This window comes from Bombus fervidus, unplaced genomic scaffold (assembly GCF_041682495.2).
Source record: "Bombus fervidus isolate BK054 unplaced genomic scaffold, iyBomFerv1 scaffold0139, whole genome shotgun sequence".
Taxonomy (NCBI): Eukaryota; Metazoa; Arthropoda; class Insecta; order Hymenoptera; family Apidae; genus Bombus; species Bombus fervidus.
The window spans coordinates 1-12500 of record NW_027212701.1 but is presented as its reverse complement, the minus strand read 5'-3'; the positions used below and the strand labels follow the sequence as shown (position 1 = coordinate 12500).

At 43.9% G+C, this 12500-nt stretch overlaps 2 non-coding genes across 2 annotated transcripts; both read right to left on the bottom strand.

The window, feature by feature from the left end:
• Positions 1-1465: 1465 nt before the first annotated feature.
• LOC139997683 (5.8S ribosomal RNA) lies at positions 1466-1620 on the bottom strand. The gene has a single exon (XR_011803030.1). It is a non-coding gene; the product is annotated as a 5.8S ribosomal RNA (ribosomal RNA).
• A 2833-nt stretch (positions 1621-4453) lies between these two features.
• On the bottom strand, positions 4454-6377 carry LOC139997684 (small subunit ribosomal RNA). Its single transcript, XR_011803031.1, has one exon. It is a non-coding gene; the product is annotated as a small subunit ribosomal RNA (ribosomal RNA).
• Positions 6378-12500: the final 6123 nt, after the last annotated feature.

Sequence of the window (12500 nt, the reverse complement as noted above, 5' to 3'; positions counted from 1 at the left end):
CTTTTTCTCTAATACTCGGAGCGCCGAATCGCCTTAAAGCAAAAAAAAATCACACGCGCGTACGTCGTACGTACGGCGCGTGTATACCTCGTCTCTAATCAAGTTTCGTTAGTCTTTCTCGAGCCTCGCCAAAGAGGATCGTTCTCTTCCTCTGCGCGATCTCTCCGTGCCAATGTCAGAGATTATTCTCTTTCGCACGACGACGAAAACGACTATTTTCGACGATCCGAACAACTTTGTAACGGACTCACATGCACATCTTAAAATCGAGTACAGAAACGTTGCGCAACACCGTGAGCTTTTCTCTTCTTCGTCACCCTTAAATATAGCCGATCGTAGACGCACGCTAGATCGTAACACACTTTTCGTTGATTTCCGACGAACGTGGCTTTGGGCCAGGCGCGCGGGCAGAGAGATACGCGACCGACGGGGAAAAATTCGTCCCGATACATGTACGCGTACTCTCCGATCTCCGCGCAACGCTGGGGATCATCTCCCTAAGTCATCAGCGTTCGAAGAAATCTCGTGTGTCCGTTCCCGGATCTACGGCTTTCTCTGGGTTCGCGAAGAACAGAAAAAAGCACAGAGGATGAAAAACGCAACGACGACCCATCGATGCGACGGTCCTCGTTGTCTTCTCGTCAGTCGTCTCGCGCCTGCAGAATACATCTCTGCCGCACGAACAGACGGAGTGGGTATTCGATCCCTGGGGCTGTACGAGTAAAAACATCTTGATGAAAAGACGGTTGTGTTTCTTTAAGGCACACAGTTTTTCGTTACGCCACCAAGTTTAGGTTTAGGTTTTAATATCTTGGTTCTCTTTTCTCTCCTCTCTCGACTGACTTTGTTCAAAAATATTTTTGCTTTCTCTCAGTCTCGCCAAAAATTCATTTAAGACGACGTCGGGGGCGCGGTCATTCGTGCTTATCGAAGACTAACAAAACGTAGCAGAGGCTGATACAAAAAGAAAAAAAAAATCGGCCACGAAGAAAACTCGCTCTGTGTATCTCGATAACCGCGTCGACGACGACGGTTCTCTCCGCGCTCTTTTAATTCGTATCCTTCTTCTTGCGCTTCGTCCGACTCAGAAACGTTCGTAAAACACGAACGACGGCGGGTTGTCAAGCCAAGAAGGGACAGAGAAGAGACGGAGGTAGTTTTGCGAGTCTCCCGTGAACGCGATAGATTTTTCATATATATTTGTATCGAGAGCATGCGTACGCCGGTCTCCACACGATCCAGCGACGAACGCCGACGAACGTCCAACAATCGCTCGTACGTCGCGTACGAGCCCTCGACCGCTCTTTAATTCGTATTCTTTTGCTTGGCGCTCGTCCTCCGACTCAGAAACGTTCGTTTAAAGATAAAACGAACGACGGCGGGCTGTCGACGAGGCAAGAAAGAACAGAGAGATACGGACCGAGAGCAACGATACGCAACGCAAGCAGTCTTAGGTTTACGTGAGCAACCCTCAGCCAGGCGTGGTCCAGGAATTGTATCCGTGGACCGCAATGTGCGTTCGAAATGTCGATGTTCATGTGTCCTGCAGTTCACACGTTGACGCGCAATTAGCTGCGTTCTTCATCGACCCACGAGCCAAGTGATCCACCGTTCAGGGTAATCGTTTATGCATGGATTTTTGTTTGTGTACTCAGGTTTTTGTACTCTTATTCTCGGTTCGAAAGAAGCCGATATCCGACAAACGTCCGACCAACGGGAATCGAACGCGCGGAAGTCGCCATATGATTGACGACACGAAAATACGTTCGAAAACGAAATCGGACGGACTGCGCGACGACACACGCAGCCCGCCGACCGGGCGTAAAGTGCATTATAATATATAACAACCAACGAGATCGAAGCTCCGTTCGTCAGGAAACGACGGGGATATAACACCCGATTCTGAATCCTCTGTACAGCACACGATCTCGCGAAGAAAGCGCACGGTGGCTAGCCCATGATATATATATATGTTCGTTCCTCTCGTCCAGTTATTCGAAGCAAACAGCCGATATGCATCTCCATCGTTCGGGTAAAAAAAAATCGATGGGACGCGCACGGTCGTAGTCTTCCTCGCGCGGTCGTTTCTTCCCGATAGCCAGAAGCAGAGTTTGAAAAACTCTAGCGACGGAACGAGGCATTAGACTCTCGACAACGAGGATACAGACACGGCCGGCGGTCCCCTCTGAATCGACTTCGGTGGTTCAGGTAAAAATAAAAAAAATCGATGGGACGCGCACGGTCGTCCTTCCTCTTCCTCGCGCGCGGTCTATTCTTCCCGATAGCCAGAAGCAGAGTTTGAAAAACTCTAGCGACGGAACGAGGCATTAGACTCGCGACAACGAAGATAGAGAGACGGCCGGCGGTCCCCTCTGAATCCACTTTGGTCGCTCAGGTAAAAATAAAAAAAAATTCGAAAGGGACGCGCACGGTCGTCCTTCCTCTTCCTCGCGCGGTCTTTTCTTCCCGATAGCCAGAAGCAGAGTTTGAAAAACTCTAGCGACGGAACGAGGCATTAGACTCTCGACAACGAGGATAGAGAGACGGCCGGCGGTCCCCTCCGAACGGATGGCGACAACGACGACTAAAGCGCGAAAAATCGCGACGAAAAGGAACGCATCTCCGTTCAGGTGTATGTGTGTGCGTGCGTTTAAAAAAAATTCGATGGGACTCGCAGCCATCGGCCTCGCGCGGTCGTTTCTTCCCGATAGCCAGAAGCAGAGTTTGAAAAACTCTAGCGACGGAACGAGGCATATGACTCACGACAACGAGGATATGGACAGGCGGTCCCCTCTGAACGGGTCGACGAGACGATGGTAAAAGAGACGAACCGGACGAAACTTCCGTCGATCAGGTAAAAATAAAAAAAAATTCGATGGGACGCGCACGGTCGTCGTCGTCGTCTTCCTCGCGCGGTCGTTTCTTCCCGATAGCCAGAAGCAGAGTTTGAAAAACTCTAGCGACGGAACGAGGCATATGACTCACGACAACGAGGATAGAGAGACGGCCGGCGGTCCCCTCTGAATCGACTTCGGTGGTTCAGGTAAAAATAAAAAAAATCGATGGGACGCGCACGGTCGTCGTTCCTCTTCCTCGCGCGCGGTCTATTCTTCCCGATAGCCAGAAGCAGAGTTTGAAAAACTCTAGCGACGGAACGAGGCATTAGACTCGCGAGGATAGAGAGACGGCCGGCGGTCCCCTCCGAACCAACTTCGTCTAGTTAAGAATCGTTATACTCTTTACCATCACTCGCACTGGTATATATCTTTTCGGGCCAACATCCACGCAATGCGTTTTCGTTCTAGGTTACCCGATCCACGAGTACGAACGTACAACGTGGTTTCGTTTTGTCGAACATCGTATATCGTTCGCCGTTGAAACGAACGACAACGAAACGACATAGGAAGAACGAACGCCCTTTGGGTAGGAAGCACGTTTCGAGGAACGACGAGAGTTTGGAGAGACGCGCGAGATAGCTGGAGACGCGCAGATATAGGTATCCATGGATCTTCGAAGAGAACCTTCGAAGATATATAATTCGGTATCCTATTTTTCTGCGGCTCGCTATTCGCGTTCTTTCGCTCTCGTCGACGACTCGTTATAGACGCTTCGTTCGATCCCAAAGAGCAGTCTTCCTTATGTCCCGTTGCTAGGAGGTGAGGCCTACGCAACGCAACTACGAAATATAGAAGAGGTGTGAGCAGTGATCTCTCCGACACGAGGCACTTTAGAGATTTTAGTTTATATATTATATTGTTCGTTCGTTGGATTTCCACGATGCAAATACGAAATACGAGATCGTGACGGCGGGTCTTTCTGTGTACGACCTCACGCAGGCGCCTCGATCGCATTTCTCATTACACGTGGTTTCCACTGTAACTTTTAGTTTTTTCGATATGTGTTCAGCTCAAGTTCCCTCACATATCGTTATTATTATTATTATTATTATTATTAATAGTAGCGGTTTCGTGTTATAGGATTCGGAGACGGCGGGTCTTTCTGTGTACGACCTCACGCAAGCGCCTCGAGAATCTTTTTAAGTTTTCCGTGTGTTATATTATTCGGAGACGGCGGGTCTTTCTGTTTACGACCTCACGCAGGCGCCTCGAGAATATTTTTAAGTTTTTCGTTTGTTATAATATTATTCGGAGACGGCGGGTCTTTCTGTGTACGACCTCACGCAGGCGCCTCGAATTATTCGTGTAAAAGTATATCTCTTCATCCCGATGATCGAGAGAGAGTGCCACACTCTTCGTATAGTTTCGTAACTGGAGCGTCTCCCACCTCCTTATTGTAAAAAATTTGGCTTTTGTCAAAGTATATAGCTTGTTAATACGTCGTATATACTTTGTGTCGATATAGGAGGAGTACGGCTCCTTACCGACGATATTATATATATTTTATTATACAGTGTTCAAGTCAAATATATTCTTTGTGTTTTTGTATTTTTCGTTAATGATCCTTCCGCAGGTTCACCTACGGAAACCTTGTTACGACTTTTACTTCCTCTAAATGATCAAGTTTGGTCATCTTCCCGGTAACATCGGCAATGCTTATCACATTGGCCGCGCACCAGTCCGAAGACCTCACTAAATCATTCAATCGGTAGTAGCGACGGGCGGTGTGTACAAAGGGCAGGGACGTAATCAACGCGAGCTTATGACTCGCGCTTACTGGGAATTCCTCGTTCATGGGGAATAATTGCAAGCCCCAATCCCTAGCACGAAGGAGGTTCAGCGGGTTACCCGGGCCTTTCGGCCAGGGAAAACACGCTGATTCCTTCAGTGTAGCGCGCGTGCGGCCCAGAACATCTAAGGGCATCACAGACCTGTTATTGCTCAATCTCGTGCGGCTAGAAGCCGCCTGTTCCTCTAAGAAGATTTGTTTGTACGTTGGTAGTAAAAACCCGCCGACCGAAGCCGGGGGCCTTCGAGATACCATAATTTACGTCTATTTAGCAGGCTAGAGTCTCGTTCGTTATCGGAATTAACCAGACAAATCGCTCCACCAACTAAGAACGGCCATGCACCACCACCCACCGAATCAAGAAAGAGCTATCAATCTGTCAATCCTTCCGGTGTCCGGGCCTGGTGAGGTTTCCCGTGTTGAGTCAAATTAAGCCGCAGGCTCCACTCCTGGTGGTGCCCTTCCGTCAATTCCTTTAAGTTTCAGCTTTGCAACCATACTTCCCCCGGAACCCAAAAGCTTTGGTTTCCCGGAAGCTGCCCGCCGAGTCATCGGAGGAACTTCGGCGGATCGCTGGCTGGCATCGTTTATGGTTAGAACTAGGGCGGTATCTGATCGCCTTCGAACCTCTAACTTTCGTTCTTGATTAATGAAAACATTTTTGGCAAATGCTTTCGCTTCTGTCCGTCTTGCGACGATCCAAGAATTTCACCTCTAACGTCGCAATACGAATGCCCCCATCTGTCCCTATTAATCATTACCTCGGGGCTCCGAAAACCAACAAAATAGAACCGAGGTCCTATTCCATTATTCCATGCACACAGTATTCAGGCGAAGGTAGCCTGCTTTAAGCACTCTAATTTGTTCAAAGTAAACGTATCGGCCCACCTCGACACTCAGTGAAGAGCACCGCGATGGGATATTAGTTGGACCGCCCCGCGAGGAGCTAAGCCCACCGATAGGACGTACCACATAATGCCAGTTAAACACCGCGAGCGGTGAACCGACACTGTGACACACAGATTCAACTACGAGCTTTTTAACCGCAACAACTTTAATATACGCTATTGGAGCTGGAATTACCGCGGCTGCTGGCACCAGACTTGCCCTCCAATTGGTCCTCGTTAAAGGATTTAAAGTGTACTCATTCCGATTACGGGGCCTCGGATGAGTCCCGTATCGTTATTTTTCGTCACTACCTCCCCGTGCCGGGAGTGGGTAATTTGCGCGCCTGCTGCCTTCCTTGGATGTGGTAGCTGTTTCTCAGGCTCCCTCTCCGGAATCGAACCCTGATTCCCCGTTACCCGTTACAACCATGGTAGGCGCAGAACCTACCATCGACAGTTGATAAGGCAGACATTTGAAAGATGCGTCGCCGGTGCTAGATGACCATGCGATCAGCACAAAGTTATTCAGAGTCACCAAAACAAACGATGGACGAACGGACGAGCCATCCGCCACCGATTGGTTTTGATCTAATAAAAGCATTCGTACCATCTCTGGTACGAATCTGTTTGCATGTATTAGCTCTAGAATTACCACAGTTATCCAAGTAAGTTTAAGTATGATCTAAGAAACCATAACTGATTTAATGAGCCATTCGCGGTTTCACCTTAATGCGGCATGTACTGAGACATGCATGGCTTAATCTTTGAGACAAGCATATGACTACTGGCAGGATCAACCAGGGAACTTTGTATTTTATATATATATTATATATTAGAGTCAAAAGACTCTCTTTTTAAAATAGCCTCAGAGTGTCGTAGGTGGGTCCGTAACACCGTACGACGAGACTTTTCGTTCTTAGTGAACGTTCGACGACACCCTTTTAATTCCCGTTGTAACGTCGAACGCCACTACTCTCTCTCATTTCGCCACTCTCTCTTTACTTTCTTTCGTTCGTTTGATTGTTTGTGTGGAATATTTTAAGATCATTCTGTTCATAGGATCATTCTGTAAGAATGGTTTGTTGGTTGAACGAATATGCCTTAGCGGTAAAAAGCACGTAAACTGCATGCTGAACGTACCGTCCTCGTAAGAAACATATTCGTTCGTTCTTTTGATATTCTCCAATCAGAAAGAACGCACTTCCTAAAAGGTAGTACGCTCCCCATTAGCCTTTCGTATGTTTAAAACGTACTGCGTACGCTATAACATAAGTTTTGGAACGGTCTCTGCCGAACCAGCATGAATTGATACTCAGTTAGTAACAAGCACACTGCCCTAACTTTTTTTAAAGTTAGTGCGAGCATACAGGATCCAGCTTCCCGACTAAGGGGAACCTTGCCACGTTATTTGGTCATTACGTCCAGGACAGCGACCCGCGGCGCAGCAGTGTAGAGAAAGAGTCGATACGAGAACGAAGGAACAGTCGAGAAATAGTAAAAAAGTTCACTAAGACTCGAGGAGCGGTGACTGAATTCTCAACCGAGGCCGTAGAATAGCCACGCGCTCGACGCTGTTCCGTCCGGACCGTCCGACTCGACGTGTCTCTTATAGATACCAAAGCGCCGGCCGGACGGTCGGCGCCGGCCGGGCCAGCGGCCGGGCGCTTACCATGTAAAACCTCCGTTAGAGCGTACCGTCGGACTTAGTCTCTGAAACGCTCGACCACTTTTTTCGAATAAACTACCCTTAGAAAACATCCTATCGTCGAGATATTTTAACGCACCGCTTATTTTAATATTTCAAACGAGTTTTTATCGAAAAATTTAATTTTTTTTTTTTTTTCAAAATCGCATCAGTAAACCACCTCTTTTAACGAATACGGACAAAAACCACGTTCTTAATCGATTAGAACACGTTAAAACAACGAGAAATATGCAAAAAAATATATACCTTGCAACGTTAATTAACGAAAAAATTAAACAAATATCGCAGTCGTGTCAGTTCGACGGACACTAATTTTTTAAAAAATTCGAAAAAAACGTTTAATCCAGTTGTATTTAATAGAGATATAACCGTTTCTGCAAAAATATTTATACCTTATAACGCTTTTTAACGAAATAACTCGAAATAAGCTTTTCGGACTTTTCCGCCGGCCGAAATTTTTCTAAGTCCCAACGTACCGTCGGACTTAGTCTCTGAAACGCTCGACCACTTTGTTCCAATAAAGTACCCTTATAAAACGTCCTATCGTCGAGATATTTTAACGCACCGCTTATTTTAATATTTTAAACGAGTTTTTATCGAAAAATTTAATTTTTTTTTTTTTTTTCAAAATCGCATCAGTAAACCACCTCTTTTAACGAATACGGACAAAAACCACGTTCTTAATCGATTAGAACACGTTGAAACAACGAGAAATATGCAAAAAAATATATACCTTGCAACGTTAATTAACGAAATAATTAAACAAATATCGCAGTCGTGTCAGTTCGTCGAACACAAATTTTTTAAAAAATTCGAAAAAACGTTTAATCCAGTTGTATTTAATAGAGATATAACCGTTTCCGCAAAAATATTTATACCTTATAACGCTTTTTAACGAAATAACTCGAAATAAGTATTTCGGACTTTTCCGCCGGCCGAAATTTTTCTAAGTCCCAACGTACCGGTCCAGAATGAGACAAAGTTCCAAAGGCCCGGTCGTATCCGTCCGTTTTTTTTTAACCTTCCACGGACGAAATAAACGTTTAATCCCGACGTAAAATACAATAATATAGCGATTTATATAAAAATATTCATACCTCATAACGCTTTTTAACGAAATAACTCGAAAAAACTTTTCGGTCCGAAATTTTTCTAAGTCCCTACGTACCGCTCGAGAATGCGACTAAGTTCCAACGTCCCGGGCGCGATCATACTTTTTTTATATAACTTTTCAGCGACGAAATAAATGCTTAATCCCGATGTAAAACGTCATTTTAAAGCGATTTATGCAAGAATATTCGCACCTTATAACGCTTTTAAGCGAAATAATTCAAAAAAACCTTTCGAATAAAAAATTTTTTTTTAACGTTTTCGGGACCAAATAAACGTTTAATCCCGACGTAAAATATAATAATACAACGATTTATATAAAAATATTAATACCTCATAACGCTTTTTAACGAAATAACTCGAAAAAACTTTTCGGTCGAAAATTTTTCTAAGTCCCTACGTACCGGTGGAGAGTATGACCAAGTCCGACGGGCCGAGTCGCGTCGGTCCACTATTTTTTTTTAACGTTTTCGGGACCAAATAAACGTTTAATCCCGACGTAAAATATAATAATATAGCGATTTATATAAAAATATTCGTACCTTATAACGCTTTTTAACGAAATAACTCGAAAAAACTTTTCGGTCGAAAATTTTTCTAAGTCCCTACGTACCGGTGGAGAGTATGACCAAGTCCGACGGGCCGAGTCGCGTCGGTCCACTATTTTTCTTTAACGTTTTCGGGACCAAATAAACGTTTAATCCCGACGTAAAATATAATAATATAGCGATTTATATAAAAATATTCGTACCTTATAACGCTTTTTAACGAAATAACTCGAAAAAACTTTTCGGTCGAAAATTTTTCTAAGTCCCTACGTACCGGTGGAGAGTATGACCAAGTCCGACGGGCCGAGTCGCGTCGGTCCACTATTTTTTTTTAACGTTTTCGGGACCAAATAAACGTTTAATCCCGACGTAAAATATAATAATATAGCGATTTATATAAAAATATTCATACCTTATAACACTTTTAAGCGAAATAACTCGAAAAAACTTTTCGGTCGAAAATTTTTCTAAGTCCCTACGTACCGGTGGAGAGTATGACCAAGTCCGACGGGCCGAGTCGCGTCGGTCCACTATTTTTTTTTAACGTTTTCGGGACCAAATAAACGTTTAATCCCGACGTAAAATATAATAATATAGCGATTTATATAAAAATATTCATACCTTATAACACTTTTAAGCGAAATAACTCGAAAAAACTTTTCGGTCGAAAATTTTTCTAAGTCCCTACGTACCGGTGGAGAGTATGACCAAGTCCGACGGGCCGAGTCGCGTCGGTCCACTATTTTTCTTTAACGTTTTCGGGACCAAATAAACGTTTAATCCCGACGTAAAATATAATAATATAGCGATTTATATAAAAATATTCATACCTTATAACACTTTTAAGCGAAATAACTCGAAAAAACTTTTCGGTCGAAAATTTTTCTAAGTCCCTACGTACCGGTGGAGAGTATGACAAAGTCCGACGGGCCGAGTCGCGTCGGTCCACTATTTTTTTTTAACGTTTTCGGGACCAAATAAACGTTTAATCCCGACGTAAAACTTAATAACATTCCCATTTATATAAAAATATTCGTACCTCATAACGCTTTTTAACGAAATAACTCGAAAAAACTTTTCGGTCCGAAATTTTTCTAAGTCCCTACGTACCGCTCGAGAATGCGACTAAGTTCCAACGTCCCGGGCGCGATCGTACTTTTTTTATATAACTTTCCAGCGACGAAATAAACGCTTAATCCCGATGTAAAACGTCATTTTAAAGCGATTTATGCACAAATATTAGCACCTTGTAACGCTTTTAAGCGAAAAAATTCGAAAAAACGGTTCGATTAAAAAATTTTTTTTAAAGTTCTCGGGACGAAATAAACGCTTAATCCCGACGTAGAAATACATAATATTCCCATTTATATAAAAATATTCATACCTCGTAACGCTTTTAAGCGAGATAACTCGAAATAACTTTTCGGTCCGAAATTTTTCTAAGTCCCTACGTACCGGCCGGGGGATCGACGAAGTGCCAACCTCCCGGTCATGTCGGTCCGGAGGGGGCAATTTTTTAAAAAAATAAAACGAAATCGTTACGTTCGACTAGAATTCGTCGAACCATAACGATTTCTATAAAAATATTCATACCTCGTAACGCTTTTAAGCGAAATAACTCGAAATAACGTTTCGGTCCGAAATTTTTCTAAGTCCCAACGTACCGCTCGAGAATGCGACTAAGTTCCAACGTCTCGGGCGCGATCGTAAATTTTTTACGGCACCTTTCGGGGACGAAATAAACGCTTAATCCCGATGTAAAACGTCATTTTAAAGCGATTTATGCAAGAATATTCGCACCTTATAACGCTTTTAAGCGAAAAAATTCGAAAAAACGGTTCGATTAAAAATTTTTTTTTAACGTTGTCGGGACGAAATAAACGCTTAATCCCGACGTAGAAATACGTAATATTGCTATTTATGTAAAAATATATACGCATCATAACGCTTTTAAGCGAGATAACTCGAAATAACTTTTCGGTCCGGAATTTTTCTAAGTCCCTACGTCCCGGCCGGGGGATCGACGAAGTGCCAACCGCCCGGTCATGTCGGTCCGGAGGGGGCAATTTTTTAAAAAAATAAAACGAAATCGTTACGTTCGACTAGAATTCGTCGAACCATAACGATTTCTATAAAAATATTCATACCTCGTAACGCTTTTTAACGAAATAACTCGAAAAAACTTTTCGGTCCGAAATTTTTCTAAGTCCCAACGTACCGGTCGAGAATGCGACTAAGTTCCAACGTCCCGGGCGCGATCATACTTTTTTTATATAACTTTCCAGCGACGAAATAAACGCTTAATCCCGACGTAAAACGTCATTCTAAAGCGATTTATGCAAGAATATTCGTACCTTGTAACGCTTTTAAGCGAAAAAATTCGAAAAAAACGGTTCGATTAAAAAATTTTTTTTAAAGTTCTCGGGACGAAATAAACGCTTAATCCCGACGTAGAAATACATAATATTGCCATTTATATAAAAATATTCATACCTCGTAACGCTTTTTAGCGAGATAACTCGAAATAACTTTTTGGACCGGAATTTTTCTAAGTCCCTACGTACCGGCCGGGGGATCGACGAAGTGCCAACCGCCCGGTCATGTCGGTCCGGAGGGGGCAATTTTTTAAAAAAATAAAACGAAATCGTTACAGTCGACTAGAATTCGTCGAACCATAACGATTTCTATAAAAATATTCATACCTTATAACGCTTTTAAGCGAAATAACTCGAAATAACTTTTCGGTCGAAAATTTTTCTAAGTCCCTACGTACCGGTCGAGAATGCGACTAAGTTCCAACGTCCCGGGCGCGATCATACTTTTTTTATATAACTTTCCAGCGACGAAATAAACGCTTAATCCCGATGTAAAACGTCATTCTAAAGCGATTTATGCACAAATATTAGCACCTTGTAACGCTTTTAAGCGAAAAAATTCGAAAAAACGGTTCGATTAAAAATTTTTTTTTAACGTTCTCGGGACGAAATAAACGCTTAATCCCGACGTAGGAATACATGATATTCCCATTTATGTAAAAATATATACGCATCACAACGCTTTTAAGCGAAATAACTGGAAATAACCGTTCGGTACGAAAATTTTTCAAAGTCAGACGGGCTCTCGAGCGTTGCTCGCTCGCTGCGCTCGCTCGAAAAAAAAACTAGCCCAACCCAAAACCAATCCCTTTTTCGCGTTCGTTCCTCGATTTCTCTTGAAATCGGAGAAACTCGCGGGATCGGTTTTGGGTTGGGCTAGTATAAGTTCGAGCGAGCGCAGCGAGCGAGCAACGATCGCGACCGTTACTTCGTACGTCCACGGTATATTTTCGTTACGTTAATTTTTCGTTACTTTCGTCTCGTTTCTTGGATCGATCGAGAGCGGTTTGGTCGATGGTGAAAGAAGGAAAAAACGAGAGAACGAAAAGTAAAAGAGGAGCGAGCGCGCGTCTCGCCCTTGCGAATTACGTCGTCGTATTTTCGTACGTACGTACGTACCTTAAGAATATCGTACGTACCCCGGCGCTGACCCGCGATGCGGGGGGTTGGGGGGGGGGGAGTGGCGCCC